Below are 23,247 nucleotides of genomic sequence, written 5' to 3'. Positions count from 1 at the left end.
TCATGCCCGGCCGCGAAAGATCAACACGTTGCAGCCCCACCTAGGCACAACAGAGAGGTCAGCACGCCGGTCTAAACCTAAGCGCACAGGGGTCTGGTCCATCGCCCTTAGCACACCTGCACGTTGCGAACGCGGCGGGAAGCAGAACTAGCCCCCTTAATACAAGAGCAGGCTTACATTCCAATCCGGCGCGCGCCACTCAGTCGCTGACGTCACGAAGGCTTCGGCTGATACCACGACGCCGGGATACCCATAACTACTCCCGCGTAGATGGTTAGTGCGTATAGACCAAATGGCCAGACTCAGATCAAATACCTAGATCTCATTAAGCGTGTTAAGTATCCGCGAACGCCGACCAGGGCCAGGCCCACCTCTCTCCTAGGTGGTCTGAACCTGCCCTGTCGCTCCGCCTCAAAGTTCCACTCGCGGGTGCTCCTACGAGCCGACCCGTCTTTAATCGCCACATGTATCAAGTATAAAGTACATAGTATAAACCCGCGATCACCTCCCGAGTGATCACGGCCCGATAGTATAGCACAGCAGACGGACAAGAAGGTAGGGCCATAGATGGAAATACTAGCATCCTATACTAAGCAAGTAGGATTGCAGGTAAAGGTATCAACAGTAGTAACAAGGACAGGCTATGCATCAGGATAGGAATAACGAAAGCAGTAACATGCTACACTACTCTAATGCAAGCAGTATAGAGGAGAGTAGGCGATATCTGGTGATCAAGGGGGGGGGGCTTGCCTGGTTGCTCTGGCAAGAGAGAGGGGTCGTCAAAACCATAGTCGTACTGGGTAGCAGCGGCGTCGGTCTCGGTGTCTAGCGAGAGAAGAGGGGGAAGAAACAATAAATATAATGCAAGCAGTATACATAGTGATGCATGATATGACAAGTAACGGCGTTAGAGGTGCCCTAACGCGGTAGTAGGTGATACCGGTGAAGGGGGATGACATCCAGGAAAGTACCCCCGGTGTTTCGCGTTTTTGGACCGGTGAACCAGAGGGGGAAAGTTGCGTGTTCTCTATGCTAGGGATGTGTGGTGGATAAACGAGCTGCGTATCCGGATTCGTCTCGTCGTTCTGAGCAACTTTCATGTATAAAGTTTTTTCATCCAAGCTACGGTTTATTTTATATTAATTTTAAAAGGATTTTATCATTTTCTAGAATTAACAGAATTAATTTAATCCTAAAATGCATTTATGACGTCAGCATGATGTGAGCATGACATCAGCAATCAAATGTGGACTTTGACTAGTCAACAGACCTGTGGTCCCACATGTCATTCACTTAGACTAACTAATCCCGTGTAATTAGTTTAACTAAATAGATTAATTAAGTTAAGCTAATTAATCTAAGTTAATTAATTGATTAATTAAATTTATTTATTTATTTATTTTAAATTCCTTTTTTTTCTTTTTCTTTTGTTTTTGTTTCAGCGGGTGGGGCCCCTAGCCAGTGGCTCTGGTGAGCCATAGTTGGCGCGGGCGTCGGGCACATGCGCCTTGGCATGGCCGAACCCGACTGAGCGCTGCGGTGCGCCGGGGGCCACGGCGCTGGCTAGGAGGCCGGAGCGGCGGCCGTGGGGGCGAGGGGCGGCGCAGGGACACGTCGGCGGTGGCCGGCGAGCAGTTGCAGGGTGGAGCTGGCGGTGAGAGAGGGCCAGCAGCGGGCGCGGCTGGAGACTACACGCGTGTGGGGGGTGGGGAGCTCGGGCGAACAGGGGCATGGCCGGCGCGGGGTAGCGAGCAGTGCGAGGCTGCACGGCGAGGGCGAGGCGGCATCAGTGGGGCACGCGGGCGAGCAGGGAGGAGGGGCACCGAGCGCTGGGCGCGAGTGGGCCGCACGCGTGCACCGCGAGGAGGCCGGGGCGCGCAAAGACGCGGACGCGGCGTGCGTGTAGAGGGGCGCGGAGGACCATGGCGAGGCGCAGGGCCGAGCGCGGTCGGCGCACGGTGGACGGCGCCGGCGACAGAGAACGAGGGGAGAGAGGGAGGACGGGGCTCACCGAGCCCTGTAGTTGAGCAAAGCCGGCTCAAGGAGGAGTCGGGGCTGGCGCGACGGGGCGGAGAAGTTCCAGGCGACGAGCAGCGACGGCAGGGTGGTCCGGCGACGATGAGGCCTTCGGGCGATGGCGCATCCAGATCGGAGAAGAGGGGGAGGCGAGGCGGTCCGGTGATGGGCGGCGGGGCGGCGCGCACGGGGTCGAGGGGCGAGGGGATCGGGATCCCGATCCAGATCCAGAACGACGAGGGGGAGTGGGGGCGAGTGGGTGTCGGTGGGGCTGGGGTTTTGGGGCAGTGGGGGGATAAGGGCACGGTGCGGTGGGCCGGCCTGGCGGCCCGGTGGGTAGAGGCCCTAGGGGGGCGCGGTGGCCAGCTGGGCAATTCGGCCCAGTTGATGGGGGGCTTGCTCTTTTTTTTTATCTATTTGCATTTCTGCTTTTAAACCTTTTAAACTATTTAGACATTTTATAAAAATGTGTTTGCTGCCCCATAATTACCTGTGTAATATTTGGCAACCACCGAACATTTTTGTTTCAATTTTTGAAAACTTTTATTGCCGACATTAATTTTAATTTTAAATTTGAAGTTGACGCGGTTTGAACTAACGGGCGTTTAGCAACAGTAATCGGGATGACATGGCATGATTAGCGTGGGATTTCTGTAGCAAGATTATCCGGGCGTTACATAAGAGTGCGTACAATCCATGGACTCACATTAGTCATAAAGAACTCATATAGTTATGGCAAAAGTTTATTAGCCCTCGAAGCAAACTAGTACTATGCATGCCCCTAGGGGGATAGATTTTTGGGGAAAGTAGCATGAAATTTCAAAAAAATCCTATGATCACGGAAGATCTATCTACGAGATGCATAGCAACGAGAGGGGGAGCACTACAAAAAAAGACACATCCGTGACATTTTGGGCCGAACGATTTTTTTCTGTCATACGTATGACACTTCTATGACGATAATTGTGACAAAACCCAGTATCATCATTGATGTGGTGGGCTCCTACTTCTATGACAAAAAATCATGACAGAAAATGGGCTTCTCGTCCTGGGCGGGCCGGAGACGCAGCTGCATGACATTCTTTGGGCCGTCCATGACGGAAAAAACCGTGGTAGAAGCGAGGGGGAGGAAAATTTTGGGGAGTTCCCGGTTACGGTGGGAGGTCGGGGGCCGAGCGATGCGCGTTTCTCTCATACACGTACGCGCGTGTGTGCGAGGCGTTGGCTCTAACTGAACCCGAGCGAGGCGTTGGGCTCTAACTGAACCCGAGTGATTGCACTGTAGGCTACGCGTTACTGAACCCGAGCGATCGATCGATGGTTCTTAACTGAACCCGATCGAGCGATTCCTTCGCTACTGCTGCTAACTGAAGCCGATCGATGGGATGAATAGTGAGCGTTGCGGGGGGAGGGGGGGTTGGATGAACAGTGAGCGGTGGCATTGCCTCTGGATGAACAGGACCCCGTGGTGTGGTGGAGGGCTGGATGAACAGTAGACGGTGGAGGGGTGGATGAACAGGACCCCGTGGTGTGGAGGGCTGGATGAACAGTAGACGGTGGAGGGGTGGTTGAATAGGACCCCGTGGTGTGGAGGGCTGGATGAACAGTACACGATGGAGGGGTGCCCGTGGAGGGGTGGTTGAATAGGACCCCGTGGTGTGGAGGGCTGGATGAACAGTAGACAGTGGAGGGGTGGTTGAACAGTAGCCGGTGGAGTAGCGCGCGGTGGAGGCTGGATGAATAGGAGCCCTTGGAGGCTGGATGAACAGGAGCCCGTGGAGGCTGGAGGAGGTCGACGGTGGAGATGAACAGTATCCCGTGGAGTCCCGTTTTGCGGTACGCCACACCCCTCCCGATGAACAGGACCCCCGTTTCGACCGTAGCGCTCCAACACAAGTCCGTTTCCTCCGTTTTGCGGTACGCCACACCCCTCCCGATCAACAAGACCCCCGTTTCGACCGTAGGAGGTCTATTTCCTCTGTTTTGCGGTACGCTAGACCCCTCCCGATGAACATGATTCCGTTTCGAACGTGGCCAGTCGAACACAAGGCCGTTTCCTCCGTTCTGCGGTACGCCAGGCCTTGTTTCCATTGCCTGTTCCGTCCAAGCCCTCCCGATGAACACGATGCATTCCGTTGCCTCCCCATGAACACGACACATTCCGTTGCCTCCCCATGAACACGACACATTCCGTTGCCTCCCCATGAACACGACGACGACGTTGTTTCTCTGTTCTGACCCAGCCATGTACACGAGCCCTGGCCGTACGTATGCGCGAGTAGGCATTCGAGACCCCGCCCGTATGTACACATACGTGGCTGTATTTTCTTTCTTGCACCCTGGCTGCTGTACCTACATGTACATGCTACATGCGCGCCTCTACTACAACCCGTGCACGCCTCTACATCCACCAGTATATATGTATGTACACGTTCGCAACCAGAATGACAACGCTATGTATGCTTTGACCAGGTGGGTCCCGACTGTCAGGCACTTCCTTGCATGCGAAGATGTAGCTGGTGGGTCCCGGCAGTCAGGGGGGCGAAATACGGTGGCCCGTCCGGTGGGTCCCCACTGTCAGGTGGAGGAATAATTATTTAGCACGTAATAAGGAGGCACTTCCTTATTGCGGCCGTGGACCCAGCTGTCAGCCTCTCCACGTACAGTCGACGTCCGATGGAAGCCGTTCCTTGACCACGTTGACCACGCCGCGCCGAGAGCACCAGGGCGGTGGACGACGGTGAGGCCTAGGAAGGGGACGACGCTGAAAGTGCAACTATCCCTAGGTGGTTTTGGTAATTCATAACAACATATAGCTCATTGAGCTAATGCTATTCCAAGATGATTATTTCAGGAAAGCTCAATGATTGGCATGGCATGGATGTGAAAGTGGAACCCTCAAAATGCTAAGGACAAAGGATTGGCTCAAGCTCAAAAGCTCAAGACTCTTCATTTTATATTTTAGTGATCCAAGATCACATTGAGTCCATAGGAAAAGCCAATACTATCAAGGAGGGATGAGGTGTTGCTTAATGAGCCTCTTGCTTCATGAGCTTAATGATATGCTCCAAAACCCTCAACTACTTTCCCATATCCACATCTGACCTAAACTCTAAGCCAAACTCGGTCCTACTGATTTTTCCTATCCGGCGCCACCCAGTTTCAATTGTCATTAGCCACTGCCAAACCCTAGCAATTCGGTCCTACCGATAAGGTTCTCGGTCCCACCGAGATGGGGTTGCAAACTCTCTGTTTCCCTTTCGTAACTTTTCGGTCCCACCGAAAGAGCGAATCGGTCCCACCGAGATTGCAATGTAAACTCAGTGTTTCCCCTTTGTAACTTTTCGGTCTCACCGAGTTTCACTCGGTCTCACCGAAAGAGCAAATCGGTCCCACCGAGTGTAATCGGTCTCACCGAGATTACGTTCTGCCCAAACCCTAACCGAATCGGTCCTACCGAGTTGCATGTCAGTCCCACCGAAATTCCTAATGGTCACTAGGTTTACATTTTCGGTCAGACCGAGTTTATTTATTCGGTCCCACCGAGATCGGAAAACTGTGTAACGGTTGGATTTTGTGTGGAGGCTATATATACACCTCCACCTCTTTCTCATTCAGTGAGAGAGCCATCAGAACACACACATCATTCCTACTCATATGTTCTGAGAGAGAACCACCTACTCATGTGTTGAGATCAAGACATTCCATTCCTACCATATGAATCTTGATCTCTAGCCTTCCCAAGTTGCTTTCCACTCAAATCTTCTTTCCACCAAATCCAAATCCTATGAGAGAGAGCTGAGTGTTGGGGAGACTATCATTTGAAGCACAAGAGCAAGGAGTTCATTACCTACACACCATTTGTTACTTCTTGGAGAGTGGTGTCTCCTAGATTGGCTAGGTGTCACTTGGGAGCCTCCGACAAGATTGTGGAGTTGAACCAAGGAGTTTGTAAGGGCAAGGAGATCGCCTACTTCGTGAAGATCTACCGCTAGTGAGGCAAGTCCTTCGTGGGCGTTGGCCATGGTGGGATAGACAAGGTTGCTTCTTCGTGGACCCTTTGTGGGTGGGAGCCCTCCGTGGACTCACGCAACCGTTGCCCTTGGGTGGAGCCCTGTGTGGACTCGCGCAACCGTTACCCTTCGTGGGTTGAAGTCTCCATCAATGTGGATGTAGGATAGCACCACCTATCCGAACCATGGGAAAAACATCCGTGTTTCCAATAGCGTTTGAATTCTCCAAACCCTTCCCTTTATATTCTTGCAAGTTGCATGCTTTACTTTCCGCTGCCAATATACTCTTTGGATGCTTGCTTGAATTATGTGATGATTGCTTGACTTGTCCTAAAATAGCTAAAATCTGCCAAGAACTAAAATTGGGAAAAGGTTAAGTTTTTATTTGGTCAAGTAGTCTAATCACCCCCCCCCTCTAGACATACTTTCGATCCCACAAGTGGTATCAGAGCTTTGGTCTCCATTTGCTTGATCTCCATAGCTTTTGGTGGTCATAGCCTTGGTTTCACAACCTAGGAGAGTATGGCGTCTAGCGAGGGAAATTATCACCGTAGAGGTCCTTACTTTGATGGAACTAATTTTGCTAGTTGGAAGCATAAAATGAAAATGCATATTCTTGGACATAACCCCGCCGTTTGGGCTATTGTGTGTGTTGGTTTGCAAGGTGACTTCTTTGATGGGAAAGAGCCAAACCGTGAAGCTACCGCGGATGAGTTGAAGATGTTGCAATACAATGATCAAGCTTGTGATATTCTCTTCAACGGATTGTGCCCCGAAGAATTCAACAAAATCAGCCGCCTTGAGAATGCAAAGGAAATTTGGGACACTTTGATTGATATGCACGAAGGTACCGACTCCGTCAAGGAATCCAAGTTGGATGTGCTTCAAAGCCAACTTGACAAGTTCAAGATGAAGGATGGTGAAGGTGTCGCTGAAATGTACTCTAGGCTTGATCTCATCACAAATGAGATTGCCGGCTTAGGAAGTGAAGAGATGACCGATAAATTCATCATCTAGAAGATCCTAAGAGCCTTGGATGGAAAATATGATACCGTGTGCACATTGATCCAAATGATGCCCAATTACAAAGATCTCAAGCCAACAGAAGTGATTGGAAGAATTGTTGCTCATGAGATGTCACTTAAGGATAAATAGGAACTTCACAACAAATCAAGTGGTGCCTACAAAGCCTCATGTGAAGCCCCTACATCATCAAGTGAGAAACAAGACTTCAATGAAGAATTGAGCTTAATGGTGAAGAACTTCAACAAGTTCTACAAGAATAGAAGCAAAGATAGAAGCTCCAAATCAAGGTCCTACAATGACAAAAGATCTTCTAGTCGAGAGCGAAACTGTTACAATTGTGGAAGACCCGGACACTATTCCAATGAGTGTACGGCTCCCTACAAGAAAAGAGAAGATTCTCCAAGAAGAAGAAGCAAAGGATCACCGCCAAGAGAGAGAAGGAGTAGAGATGATCGTTATGAACGAAGATACTCACGGAGAAGCAAGGATTCGGAAAGGAAGGAAAAATCATCAAGGAGCCATACAAGACGAAGACATCAAGCTCATGTTGGTGAATGGGTATCCGGCTCCGACTCCGGCAGCCACTCCGAGAGAAGTTATCACTCCGACTCCGAAGATACTCAAGATGAAGGTGTTGCCGGTCTAGCACTTGTGTCATCCAACTCCTACGACATATTTGACTCACCAAATGAAGGAATTGGAAGATGCTTCATGGCCAAAGGTCCTAAGGTAACACACCCCGAGTATGTTGATTTCAATAGTGATGAAGATGACTTGTTTGGTGATGACTTGCTTGGTGACAACTCTAGTGATGAATACTATGATGAAAGACCATTTAATCATACTAATCAAGATAAAACAAATGACAATGATAAGGAGAAGATTGAGGCTCTAACTAAAGAACTAAAAACTCTTAAGTTAGCTCATGACACTATCTTCGAAGATCATCGAGAACTTTTAAGAGCTCATGAGAAGTTACGCCTTGAAAAGCTCAATCTTGAGCAAGAGCATGAGTTCTTAAAGGCAATCAATGATGATCTCCGTAAGAAAAGTTCTTCTTACATTGCCAAGCGTTTACTCTTATCCACTTACATGCCTCAAGTCAAGTCTAGTAACAAGAACAAGAAAGATTCTTCCTCTAGCAGTAACAATGATCATGCTAAATCCAATATTGTTGCTTCTAGTAGTTCTCTTGATTCCACTAATGATTCTCTTAGCCAAGTTACACTTGAGCAAGAAAATAGCTTATTGAAGGGAATTATAGAGAAAGGAGTGTACAAAAGCCTTGCCGGGAGTAAGCAATTCGAGGAAATTGTGCGCAAGCAAGGAATGCACCGGAAGAATCAAGGTGTTGGTTTTGAATGAAAGTTCATTGCCAATGGAGTTGAATGGGAAGAAGATCAATAACCCAAGACGAAGTTTGTCCCTCAACAAGAGAAGTATACTTCTTTCAAGGGGACACAAGCTCAAGATGATCTTCCACCACAAGACTACGAGCAAAAAGGCAAGGACAAGTTTCAAGAGGAAATTGATGCATTTGAAGAAGCTCCAAAGACCTTAGTCAAGTGGATTCCCAAGACTACTTCAAGTTCCACTTCATCAAGTACGACTACAACTCCAAGGATTCCCATCAAGATGATGTGGATCCAAAAGAAGAAGAACTAGAGAGTTCTTGAGGGTGACTCCGCCAACATACTTCACTCTTATCATTTTGGCAAGAACAAGTGCAATCAACTTCCACATCTTGCACTAGTTCAAGGAGTCACAAACCCTCTTGTTGGTAAGACAAGGGACAAGGTAACCTAAAGTTTTCATGGACATCATCTTTTGTGTGCATCACTCTATGTCTATGGATATCCTTGTTTGTTCCTTGTGGGACTAACCCATGTAGGTATTGAAAGTGCAATTCACTCAAAAGGATAGCTCCAAGAGATCTACATCAACATTGAGCATCCACATCTTCAATATCTACATGAAGTCATCATCGACAAAACCCAAGGTTAGTTCATCCCTCTTAGGGGGGATATCACATCTAGGGGGAGCTTTACTCTAAGACTTGAGCTAAAGCAACTCTAAAGATGTGAAAAAAACAATGCTTTATGTAAAAGTGGTAACCCCACTTGAGCTTAAACGATGAGTATGACCTAAGATCAAGTGTTCTCACTTGACTCCTAAGTCAATATACTCATATATAGATGACCTAGTCATCGCAAATTGCTTGATAGATGCTAGAATTGGTTGTGCATGCTTTGCCACATATTTCATTTGCTATCTTATTGTGTGAGCATGCTGATTGCATATTTTACTCATTCGAGGACATCCACTTGTTGCTTAGATTGTTTGGCTTTATCTTCTTTTGCCAAGTGGATGGACAAGAATGCCTAAGAACCTCCTCTAGCTATCTATGCTTTTCTCGTCTCAAACTCTATTCATGCTGCATCACAAAATTTGATCAAGTCAGATTCGAACCACTCTGTGTGAGGAGCGCTCGGAGTCCCCGATTCGTCATAGACTTAAACTTCCAAAACCTCTTTATGAATCTCGGTCTGACCGATACTCCATTTTCGGTCCTACCGAGTTCATTAAGTTGATCTAGGTTTTTGATCTCGGTGCAACCGATTTGAACTTTTCGGTCACACCGAGTTGCAATAACTGCACACAGTTTTGCATCTCGGTGCCACCGAGTTGTTCCACTCGGTCACACCGACAGGGTCGGGCTATATATAGTGACGGGCAGAATTTTGGAAATTTCTCCGAAACCTCCTCGCCCGCGCGATAGCCTGCTCTGCCCCCGAGGTCTCCGGATCGTCTCCTCGCCGCCAGCAGCCTCCAGTCGCTGGTCTTCACCGCCGTCAACGGATTTCTGCCCCGCCGTTGCCGCCGTAGCAAGTCCACGCCGAACTAGGGTATGGACTTGATCATTGTGCTATTCCTCAATCTGATTCCTAGCTCATTGTGATCATCATGTATCTTGCCACGTTTGATAAACTCCTATCCAGTCAAAACGCTCGTAGATTAGGTTTAATTCGAAAATTTTAGGGTTAGGTTTCCGCCGAAACCATCTCGGACCCACCGAGTTGAAAAACTCGGTCCCACCGATCTGGCTTTTGCCATTGCACAAGTTAAACTCGGTCTAACCGAGAATAACTTATCGGTGCGACCGATTTTGGAATTCTGTGAAACCCTAGCAGTCTCGGTGCCACCGAACTGTGACTCGGTCTGACCGAGTTCACCAGTTCTGGTGCCAAAACTGCTTCGGTGTCACCGAGTTTGAAAATCGGTAGATCCGAGATGCTTTCTGTGGAAAACTAAGACTAAGTTTTTGAATTAATCTTTTGCAAAAATCTCTTCTTTTTGTGATGCTCATCCACTCTATCTCTTCTATAATCTATTCACAGGGTCAGCAGTCAGTTTGCAACATGTCTGATCAAAGTGATAGCCAGAACCTCTCAGAGCAGCAAGTTGTGATGAGTGAGGGCACTAGCCCCTCAAGTTCTTCTGATGATGGCAGCAGGAGCACACCTAGCAATCTGCCTAAGGCTGCCACACGTCAAAGGAAGAAGAGAACGTCTGATTCTGAGGATGAAGACTATGTGGTAGAGGAAGAGGCCACTTCCAAAAGGGTTGAGCCAGCTCAAGGCTCAAAGCCAGGCCTGAAAGTCAAGAGGCCAGCAGGGAGGCAGCCAATGTCAAAGGCTAGAGCCTCAACTGAGAAGCCTGCACCTGCTCCCATTGAGCCCATTGCTGCTGAGGGCAAAAAGAGGAAAGAGAGAGTAAAGAAGACTGTAGCCAAAGTGCTTGGGAGAGCCTCCATCATGGTAGAAGAGGAGGAGGAAGAAGAGGTTGCTGCACCAGCACCCAAGGCAGCCAAACTTATGGGAGATGCCATAAGGTCAGGGGGAGCTGCATCCAAGCCCAAGGAAGCTCCTAAGGCTGCAACTAAGCCTAAGACAGCTCCAAAGAGAAACACAAGGAGTATACCTGCTGCAGAAAAGAACAAGGCCCCAGTGCCTGAAGCTATTGAAGAAGAGGAAGAGAGTGTCCTTCGGAAGCTCAAGCCCAAGATCCCAGACCACAACGATGCTCATCCTGTGGCTGAGGACATGAAGCTCAGGAGAGACTTAGGGCTCAGGAAATGGAGGGAGGCAGATCCATATGCTTCTAGGAGAAGGACTGCCGTGGACTACAGATTTCATACTAAGGAGCAACAAGACTTTTATGAGACTGTTTTTCTTGACAAGAAGCCAATCGTTTGTGACATGAGATGGGTCGACTGGACATACATCAAGGAGAATGAAGAGCACTACCCAGGAGTTCAGGACAGCTTCAGAGCGTGTGGAGTAGAGGACTTTGTTGGGCAGAAGCTCACAAAGTGGAACGAGGAACTCATCATGCAGTTCTACTCCACAACTCACTTTTATCCGGATGGAAGGGTTACTTGGATGTCTGAGGGTACAAGGTACCAATCTACAGTGGCTGAGTGGGCACAGATCATCAATGCCCCAGAAGAGCAAGATGAGGACTTGGACATCTATGCCAAGAATAAAATGGACCATAACTCCATGTCCAACATGTACAAGGAAATTCCCAATGAAGATCTTGACACGTTCAAGTTTGGCTCAGTGCACTATCTGCTCTCAGGATTGCCTACTATCAATTGGATACTAAGGCACACTCTGTTGCCTAAGTCTGGAGATCACAAGATGATCAGAGGTCACGCGATCAACTTGCTACATGTGTTTGATGTGCCTCAGAAATTCAAGGTCATGAGTCTCATTGTGGAAACCATTAAGAGGACAGCTGCAGATCAGAAGAGGAGCTGTGGATATGCCCCTCAGATTCAGGAGCTCATCAACTCCAAGATGGGCACGGGCATATATTTGTTGGATAAGGAACACCTGTCCATCCGTCCAGATTTCGAGGACAATGAAGTTGTGATGACAGAGAATGAGCCATCGTCTGCACAAGCATATGCAAAGAAGGAGAAGGCGAAGAAGGAAAAAGCTGCCAGGATGCCTACTCAAGAGGAGGCATCTGACTACTTCTTGAAGACCAAGCAAGAGCAGCTCAGTTACTTGATTGCATCCTCGCTGAGAATTGAGCAAAGTCTAGCCAACCTCACTAAAAATCAGCAAAGCCTAGAGAGGATCATGGAACAGAAGTTCTATGACTTGGATGTCAAGGTAACAGAAGTCCAGTCTGTAGTGGAGCAGCTCCAGGAGGACATGAATGAGAGGAGAGGCAGGACCACAACTCATGCTTTTTCTAGAGTGCCACGAGGCCCGAGGTCGTCTGCACTGCCAGTTGCTGACACCAGAGCTACTACTTCAGCACCAGCCACAGCCTCAGCTCCAGCGTCTACCTTAGCTCCAACTCCAGCAACTACTTCAGCATCTACAGAAGCCTTCGTCCTTGGAGTGATTCGGACTCCACCACCACCTGAAGATCAAGCCTGAGCGACGACTTAGCACTATGCATTTTCTAGGAACTTTTTGGTAACTTGTTGCCAAAGGGGGAGAAGATGTATAGATCATAGGCTTCGAGAGAGAGAGTGTTGCTTTTCTCTCTTGTTTTATTTGGTGGTTTCTTCGAACTTTGTTTGCTTTTGTGTGTGAGATACTACGTCCTTATGTTTGTGAGACATCGATGATCATGTGTTTGATCATAAGCTACACTTAATGTTTGCTTAATGCTTGCTTAAATATTATCATGCTATCTATCGTTTGTGATCATTCACTATTCTTGGTGATGAGTGCATGTGTTTCATTCTTATCATTTTGAGCGCTCCACCAAGATGTATGTGACATGGAAGAGTAACCCATGATTCTAACTCTTTGTGCATTTGCAGTCCAAAGCAAATTTTAAATATGCACAAATTTAGGGGGAGCTCTTACTTATCACATACTTCTCAAAGCGACGATATATTTCATGCTTATTATCATTTCTCGAAGCTTTGATCTATATGTTGTCATCAATTACCAAAAAGGGGGAGATTGAAAGTGCAACTATCCCTAGGTGGTTTTGGTAATTCATAACAACATATAGCTCATTGAGCTAATGCTATTCCAAGATGATTATTTCAGGAAAGCTCAATGATTGGCATGGCATGGATGTGAAAGTGGAACCCTCAAAATGCTAAGTACAAAGGATTGGCTCAAGCTCAAAAGCTCAAGACTCTTCATTTTATATTTTAGTGATCCAAGATCACATTGAGTCCATAGGAAAAGCCAATACTATCAAGGAGGGATGAGGTGTTGCTTAATGAGCCTCTTGCTTCATGAGCTTAATGGTATGCTCCAAAACCCTCAACTACTTTCCCATATCCACATATGACCTAAACTCTAAGCCAAACTCGGTCCTACCGATTTTTCCTATCCGGCGCCACCGAGTTTCAATTGTCATTAGCCACTGCCAAACCCTAGCAATTCGGTCCTACCGATAAGGTTCTCGGTCCCACCGAGATGGGGTTGCAAACTCTCTGTTTCCCTTTCGTAACTTTTCGGTCCCACCGAAAGAGCGAATCGGTCCCACCGAGATTGCAATGTAAACTCAGTGTTTCCCCTTTATAACTTTTCGGTCTCACCGAGTTTCACTCGGTCTCACCGAAAGAGCAAATCGGTCCCACCGAGTTTGCCTGACCAACTCTCTGGTTAGCTAATTACCAAACTCGGTCTCACCGAGTTTGTGTAATCGGTCTCACCGAGATTACGTTATGCCCAAACCCTAACCGAATCGTCCTACCGAGTTGCATGTCAGTCCCACCGAAATTCCTAACGGTCACTAGGTTTACATTTTCGGTCAGACCGAGTTTATTTATTCGGTCCCACCGAGATTGGAAAACTGTGTAACGGTTGGATTTTGTGTGCAGTCTATATATACACCTCCACCTCTTTCTCATTCAGTGAGAGAGCCATCAGAACACACACATCGTTCCTACTCATATGTTCTGAGAGAGAACCACCTACTCATGTGTTGAGATCAAGACATTCCATTCCTACCATATGAATCTTGATCTCTAGCCTTCCCAAGTTGCTTTCCAATCCAAATCCTATGAGAGAGAGTTGAGTGTTGGGGAGACTATCATTTGAAGCACAAGAGCAAGGAGTTCATTACCTACACACCATTTGTTACTTCTTGGAGAGTGGTGTCTCCTAGATTGGCTAGGTGTCACTTGGGAGCCTCCGACAAGATTGTGGAGTTGAACCAAGGAGTTTGTAAGGGCAAGGAGATCGCCTACTTCGTGAAGATCTACCGCTAGTGAGGCAATTCCTTCGTGGGCGTTGGCCATGGTGGGATAGACAAGGTTGCTTCTTCGTGGACCCTTTGTGGGTGGTTGCTTCTTCATGGACCCTTCGTGGGTGGAGCCCTCCGTGGACTCGCGCAACCGTTGCCCTTGGGTGGAGCCCTGTGTGGACTCGCGCAACCGTTACCCTTCGTGGGTTGAGGTCTCCATCAACGTGGATGTAGGATAGCACCACCTATCCGAACCATGGGAAAAACATCCGTGTCTCCAATAGCGTTTGAATTCTCCAAACCCTTCCCTTTATATTCTTGCAAGTTTCATGCTTTACTTTCCGCTGCCAATATACTCTTTGCATGCTTTCTTGAATTATGTGATGATTGCTTGACTTGTTCTAAAATAGCTAAAATCTGCCAAGAACTAAAATTGGGAAAAGGTTAAGTTTTTACTTGGTCAAGTAGTCTAATCACCCCCCCTCTAGACATACTGAAGATGCGGCAGTGGATGCCCACGCGTAGAGGAGTACGAGGGTTCACTGGTTCGCTGCGGTGTGAGGCTGCCGTCCCTGCAGAATAACAGGGGGTGTGGGTGAGTAGAGGGATGGCCTGGCCAGCGGTGGGAGTAGTAGGGGGCGGTGAGGCCTCCGCCACATCGCAGCCGGCCACGGGAGGCAGGAGCACGAGGCATGACCGACGCTGGTTTGGGCGGCTGGAGCAAGAAGACCAGAGGTTGAAGAAGCACTACGGCTGTTGGATGGACATCGTATGGTCACTGGAGCTAGAATCGTGCATATTGACTAAGTTGACAAAGCCCTCCATCCCCGTCAACTTAGTAGGCCCACAAGTCAGCCTCCCACCAAGGTGGGTCCTAGCTAGCAAGGGGGTATTCATTTTTTTGAGCGTAATATGGAGGCACTTCCTTGCGTGCGAAGATATAGCTGGTGGGTCCGAGCTGTCAGCGGCGGTAACATTTTTTTCACAAAATACAGAGGCCCTTTCGGTGGGTCCCTGATGTCAGGTGGAGGAATCATTATTTTGCGCGTAATAAGGAGGCATTTCCTTGCGTGCGGACGTGGACCCAGCTGTCGGCCTCTCCACATACAATCCACTTCAGATGCATGTCAGTCGTTGACCACATTGACCAGGCCGTGCCGAGAGCACCAGGGCGGTGGACCACGGCGAGGCCTAGGAAGGGAACGGCACGGAGGCAGGGAAGACTCGGCAGTTGTTTCCCACGTGGAGGGGAGTACGACTGTATTAGGGTTTACTGGTTCATCTGCCGTCGCCGAAGAATAACAGCAGGTGTGGGTGAGTAGAGGGATGGCTAGGCCAGCGATGGGAGTATGGTGGGGCGGTGAGGCCTGCGCGGTAGCACATCCAGCCGCGAGAAGGAGGGAGCAGGCAGTCCCGCCGGCGCTTGTTTGAGCGGGTGGAGCAGGAAGAGCAGAGATTGGAGAAGCACGACGGCAGTTCGATGGACATCCAACATTCACTGCTTGTGCGTCAACCTTTTTTTAGGAAAGCCTCAAATCTGTGGAAAACAGCATACAACCCATCTGCCATTATTTCTAATAATTTACAGTGCATTTGCTAATTCTTAAGGTTTTTTTGGAGCCCATATTCTTTTTGTTAGCATTACAGCCCATATTGTGGCCACGGTTAAAAAATTAACGCATATTTTGGTGCGGTCCGAACTGTTTTTAATCCCGAAATTTCGACTCACATTCAAACTGATTTTAAAAATAAATGTATATCAATATAAAATCCAACAAATTCTCCATGCATAAAAATTAATGTAATTTAAAATCTCGAAATGAAAAAAGATATTTTAAACTAATTGCCGGTTTGATGTGTTTTAAAAATGTACATCCCATTTCTCATTACTGATGGGCCATTTTCTCGGCCAGCCGAATGAAGCTCTCCTCGTCTTGAAAGATTTGCAGCCCAACAGGCCTGACAAAGCGACTTACTTGGCAAATCACAAAGAACTGGGCTGTGGCCGTGGACCCAGCTGTCAGCCTCTCCACGTACAGTACTCTTCCGATGGAAGTCGGTCGTTGACCACATTGACCACGCCACGCCGAGAGCACCAAGGCGGTGGACGACGTCGAGGCATAGGAAGGGGATGACGTGGAGCCGGGGAAGACGCGGCAGTGGATGCCCATGCGGAGAGGAGTACGCAGGTTCACTGGTTCGGCTGCGGCGTGAGGCTACCGTTGCCACAGAATAACAGGGGGTGTGGGTGAGTAGAGGGATAGCATGGGCCAGCGGTGTGAGTAGTAGGGGGCGGTGAGGCTTCCGCGATATCACAGCCAGCCACGAGAGGCAGGAGCACGCGACACGACCGGCGCAGCTTTGGGCGGCTGGAGCAAGAAGACCAGCGGTTGAAGAAGCACTACGACCGTTGGATGGACATCGTACGGTCACTGGAGCTAGAATCGTTCATATTGACTAAGTTGACAAAGCCCTCCATCCTCGTCAACTTAGTAGGCCCATAAGTCAGCCTCCCACCAGGTTGGGTCCCAGCTAGCAGGGGGAGTATTTATTTTTCTGTGCGTAATAAGGAGGCACTTCCGGTGGGTCCGAGCTGACAGCGGGGGGGGGACGTTTTTTTCACGAAATACGATGGTCCGTCCGGTGGGTCCCAGCAGTCATGGGCAAACGTTTTTTTCGCGAAATACGGTGGCCCGTCCGGTGGGTCCCAGCAGTGTCAGGGGGGAAATGTTTTTTCCGCAAAATACTGGTGGCCCGTCCGGTGGGTCCCTCCTGTTAGTGGAGGAATAATTATTTTGTGCGTAATAAGGAGGCACTTCCTTGCGGCTGTCGTGGACCTAGCTGTCAGCCTCTCCACGTACAGTACTCTTCCGATGGAAGTCGGTCGTTGACCACATTGACCACGCCGCGCCGAGAGCACCACGGCGGTGGACGACGGCGAGGCCTAGGAAGGGGATGACGCGGAGCCGGGGAAGACGCGGCAGTGGATGCCCACGCAGAGAGGAGTATGAGGGTTCACTGGTTCGGCTGCAGTGTGAGGCTGCCGTCGCCGTAGAATAACAGGGGGAGTGGGTGAGTGGAGGGATGGCCTGGCCAGCGGTGGGAGTAGTATGGGGACGGTGAGGCCTCCGCGACAGCACTGCCGGCCACGGGAGGCAGGAGCATGCGGCACGACCGGCGCTGCTTTGGGCGGCTGGGGCAAGAAGACCAGAGGTTGAAGAAGCACTACGGCCGTTGGATGGACATCGTTGACCACGCCACGCCGAGAGCACCAGGGCGGTGGACGACGGCGAGGCCTAGGAAGGGAACGACACGGAGCCGGGGAAGACACGACAGTGGCTGCCCGGGCGGTGGAGAGTATGAGGGTTGACTAGTTCGGCTGTCGTCGCCGGAAAATAACAGGAGGTGTGGGTGAGTAGAGGGATAGACAGGCTAGGGATGCGAGTATGTTGGGGCCGTGAGGCCTTCCCGGTAGCACTGACGGCCACGGGAGGCGGGAGTAGGAGGTTCCGATGGCGCTGGTTTAAGCGGCCGGGGCAGGAAGATCAGAGACTGAAGAAGCACGATTGCCATTAGATTGACATCTAACGGTCTGGCACTGGTAGAGTCAATTGTTGACTAAGTTTCCTTTTTGAGAAACCTTGTGTACGCATGAACTTAGTAGGCCCACATGTCAGCCTCCAAATCTGTGGCAGACAACATAAAGCCCATTTGCTATTTTTTATAATTTGCAGCCCATTTGCTAATTCTTAAGTAATTTATTACAACCCATTTTCTGCCCAGGACCACGGTCAAAAAGTCCAACCTTATTTTGCATATTTCGGTGGAGTCCGAACTGTTGTAATCCCAAAATGATAAATAGTTTTTTCAGAACTTATTGATTTGCCAAAAAAATCATTTTGTTTTTGTAAGCAAATAAGACGTGGGACAATTTAGTTGGTTTAAGGGAAAACCAGTGGTAAAAAAACAGCGCTAGGTGGGAAAAAACAACAAAAATAAGGATGTAAATATGAAAAGGGAATTTTATGTGTTTTCAATATAATGATACGTGTATATGAACTAGTAAAACTATAGGTAGAGATTAGAAAACAGATGTAGGACATGCGTTTCAAGAGGAAAATAGAACTGGGCTGTGTGTTTGATTCAGTAAAAAAACTGCATGCGGATGTTGTAAGACAAAATAGAACTAACGCTGGTGGGCCAGAGACCAGTAGATACCTGCTGGATCTTTGTGCCCCGTTGTCGTCATGGGCTGGGCCTGTTAAAAACAAAACAACCCTGGGCAATCTACAGCCCAGTTGAAACTTGCTCGACCTGAAAAAACAATATACGTGCTCAATAAATGAGAGAATTCTGCAAGTACAGACTGATAACTGGGATGTAGCATGGATATTGTTTTTGTATCGTGATAATAAGTGCATGCACTTGTTTCGGAAAAATTGAAGAACTCGGAATTCGAACGGCGGGTGCTTAGGCTACCCATCAAATAAAAATCAGGTGCCTGAAAATTCGTTTCGAAACAAATGATTCAGCTTTATATCCACGTCAACCCTCGGCATGATGGTTGGAAGCAAATGCAAGTTCATACCAAAAGATCATTAACAACAATACCAACTTGCGGACGACAAGGTAGTACAACTACCAATACCAAACTAACTTATAATCTTTTTACTCCTGGCCCTAGTGTTCGTCTGGTAGAAAATCTTGCAGAGGACCAGCTCCCGCTCCTTCTCTTGCTCCAGGTCCCCGAAGTGGTACTGGTGCATCACCCAGTTGGTCCTCTGCTAGTCGAAGTTCTTGTAGGTGTGCAGCACCAGAACCTTTTTTGCTGCCCGTCTGCCGGCCGTTGACCATCACCGGCAAGGTATTGCCGGTCTTGTGCCACATCGCGTGCATGCCACACTCCGACTGGACTGTATCTTGCAACGCATCCACGCGCCCCTTTTAAACGCCCTAGAATTGCGCTGGAAGAAATGCTTCCTTAGGCCACTCAGTGTGATACCTGCAGTATTGTGGAACACATGTTTTAGTGTACCTAGTTGCCATTTTTATAACATCTTTGGCATGTTGCAGTCACTTGTTTCACTTTTTATTAACTGTCAAATTGTAATTGCTTCACCAGGTCTGCGTCTAAAAATAAAATAGAGCTATAAACAAAGGAATATGTTTGTGCAAGTAGACGGCCGATCGGTGTCTTACTTGGAAGTTTCTCAGGTTGGGTGTAACATATGCCGTGCTCGCAGTCGATTGTTGGTATGAACAAATCGATGAGAGACTGAAATCTCGCGATGTCAGCACTCACTTTGGCCTCAAGGTGTTCGATCAGCTCCTGATCCGTGGGATCGAACTTGACGCCAGCCGGCAGCACGGGCCAATCCTTCTTTGACTTGCATCAGTAATTCCAGTTATATGGTACTCAATGTATGATCAATCGACTGTTTTAAGTGAATGATGAAAGATTTCGACAGATAAGTGGTACTCCAAATCTGAAGTCCACAATACCCGAACACGCCGCCGGGATTCTTGTGTCACCTCACGCGCAGTGTGTTGTCACATCAATTCAATGTGTGGACATGATGAATAATTTGACTGACGTATACTAGTACTGCTACTATACTACTTACTAGTCGTATTTAGTGTCACAATTTATACATAAGTTTAACTAACAAGTATGCACTTGAAGCCTAACTGATATATATATAGGTAAAACTGTGTCTACCATAGCTTGCCACAGAACTAGTTAAGTTTCCCTAAACTTCTAACGGTTCAAAAGTTATCAAAAAATATGAAATAAATATGGGAGCATCTCTCTAATGTAATAAGATGATCCAACGGAGGTATTGTCAAAATATGCATCTATGTGTCCTGGACAAAAATAATAAGCATTTCAGCTCACTGCGACATAAATATATACTGAACTATTTGTTTTTTTGTCCAGGACACATACAGTCGTATTTTTTTAATCCCTCCGTTGGATCATGTTATATTATAGGTGTGTTGGTTCAGTATTTTTTTCAGAATTTTTGAGAACTTTTGCACCATTGAAACCCTTAACTAGTTCTGTGGCAAGCACTTGTAGAAAATCCTACTCCTATATATATATATATATATATATATACATATATATATATATATATAGAGAGAGAGAGAGAGAGTAGCACTATTCTAATCCCAGGATCAGAATAGTTATTTGGATCACAATGCCCTATATAGGAGGCGCGGAGGTCCTCCCGAACTCCCGAATCTGCGGACGAAAAAAACACCCATTCCCCCGCATCCACATTCTTCCCCCGATCTAGACCGGACCCCGCCCCTCGCCCCGCCTCCCCCCCTCCCCTGCCTTCTTCCCCGGAGCCATCCCAAGCCTCCGACTGAATTAGCCGCCGCTGCCCTGCCCAAATCATGCCGCCAGCACCGTCGCCCCAACAACCCCTTTAGCTGCCGCTCCTGGAAACCCCGCCAGTCGCCGCTCCCGGCAAACCATGCCAGCCGCCACCCCCCTGCAACCCAAGTCGCTGCCGCCTATGGCAACCCCTGCCATGCGTGGCCCCCGGCAACCACAGTCGCCACCACGACCTGGATCTCGTGTCTGCGCATTCAATCCCGGCGCCAAGCTTCGAATCCCGATGGTCCCCATCATTTCGATCAAAGACCAACGCAGACGACGGCCAGATAAGTCTCTGGGTCAGGAAGGTCGCCGGTGGCCGCGCGACCCTGGGCCTCCACGGGACCCTCTCCCGCTCCTCCCCCAACCTCCGTCGGGGTCGCCACCTGCCCCAATCGCCACCACGGTGACAATCTACCTCAATCGCAGCTCCTCTTTAGGCCCCCGTGCTTCCATCCCCACCCCGCAAGATTCGCCATGGCGACCCTCCCCTGCTGGCGTTCTCCCCCACCGGTGACCCTCCCCTATCGCTGTCTCCGTCCTCCCTTCTTCATTCCTCACACGCCAGATGGGCTCAGCATGGATTTTGGCTGCCAGGTCTGGTCATTCCTACCACCAGTGTGTGTCTGATGGCAGCAGATGGATGGGGATCGTTGGACACAGACGGCGACCACCGGTGCACTCGCAACCGCGTTTGGACTGCAGCGACGACCGAATCAGACCTTCCCCAGCATTAGGAATCTTACTTCTCTTCCTATTCATCAAGGGGCCATTGTCCATTCGTGATGCTCCACCCACTACTGTTAAAGACAAACATGAGAAGTTCATGTATTACTGCCTATGGGAAACTTGCTTGTGAAAATTGACCCCAATTTTCCTATTGTTTTTTACGACCTTGGATTCAAGAGAAAAATGTGTATAAAAAAGGTGTGTTTTCGAAAGTTCAGGTGTAACGAACATTGAAGTTCAAACCAAAAAAATGTAAAACAAAAAAATCATGGAATTCAAAGAATAAAAACTATCGAGTGTCATATAAAAAATTAGCACGTGAAGTTCATGTTTCAGAAATTCTGAAGTGCACGTGTTGTACATACAGAAGAAAAACTATCAAATGAAAAAAGAGACCGCCTAGGCCATTTCACTAAAAAAAGTAAAAAATGCATAAAAACGTCGGGACAAAATTCTACAAGAAGTTCAAATTCAAAAACCAAAGCAGGTCGACGTTAGAAAAATGAAGTTTTTAATATCTAAAAGTCCAATTTGGAAGTTCAAAAAATTAGAGCAAGAAGTTCAAAAAAGTACTTAAAAAATCTTTATAACAGATTTTTCTCGTTTATAAAAAAAATCAAAGAAGTCCAAATTTAAAAAGAGGAGCATTTCGAAAAGAATTTATAAAAACATATTTCCCCCAATTTTTCTCGTTACTAAAGAATAAAACTAAGAAGTGTAAATTAAAATAAGTTGGATTTTATTGGTACTAAGTAAACAAATAAACCCGAGAAGTCCCAAATCAAATACAGAGTAGTTTGATGTATACAAAAAATGAGAAGTTCAAAGCAAAAAGAACAAGCGTTTCAACTACTACATCGAGTGTGTTTCATATAAGAAAAAGGAATAAAAAGACAATGTCTGAAATGACTTTTGCTAGAAGTTCACGTGGTTGGCCCAGGAGAGTTCAAAAAAAATTGTGAAGGAGGTTCTCCGTGTATTTACATGTGCAAAAATTCACAAAAAAATGTTGTGCAGGAATTTGATGAACGAGTGAGGAACTAGGAACAACAAATAGGTGACAGAAGTTCAGGATGAAAAATAGCGAGAAGTTCAACTACTACACAAAACACATTTTAGATAAGACATATAAGAATAGAAAACTAAAAGCTTAAAAGGTTTGTGGCAAGAAGTTCACATGCTCCTCCGGGTGAAGGTCAAGATCTCTAGTGCGAGACGCCCGACCTTCAATTACATGTAAAAAACGTACAAATACGACATTGTTTTTGCCATTTTTAAAACTGCTCTCAAACGACAACGTATTTGTATTGTCTGTCTACATGAAAACGTTGCTCCTATTCATAAGCTTTCCAACGGTATATTATATGCTACATTCCGATTTGTGGTTTAAAATCTTGATGTATACCAATTAAAACACATTTATGTATTGAAATTTTTTTTGAACCGTCAAGAGTATGAAAAAATAATCGACATGGGGAAAGTTGCGTGTTTTCAACAGCTTCCCATCGGTATGTTATTTGCTCAATTCTGGTATGTGGTTGGGGAGTTACAGGAAAAAAACAACACATGAAAAATAGAGTGAAGTTCAAAAAGACATGCTCCAGAAGTTCAACCTCTTCACGAATTGCATTTTTGGAGACTCTGTTTTTTCGATGAAGGCAGAATGCATGATCTCAGAAGCTCAGATTGATAACCGCCAGAAGTTCATGTACACCACGGTGTGCATTTTCTATTAAAAAAAGAATGAAAATGCAAAGCCTAAAATTTTGTTGCTAGAAGTTCAAGTGCTCGGCCCGAGAAAGTTTAAAAATTCTTGTGAGAGGTTGAACAAAAATATGTGACAGA

This window comes from Triticum urartu, chromosome 3A, assembly GCF_056163025.1.
Source record: "Triticum urartu cultivar PI428250 chromosome 3A, HENAU_Tu73, whole genome shotgun sequence".
Lineage (NCBI taxonomy): Eukaryota > Viridiplantae > Streptophyta > Magnoliopsida > Poales > Poaceae > Triticum > Triticum urartu.
This window is presented reverse-complemented; position numbering follows the sequence as displayed.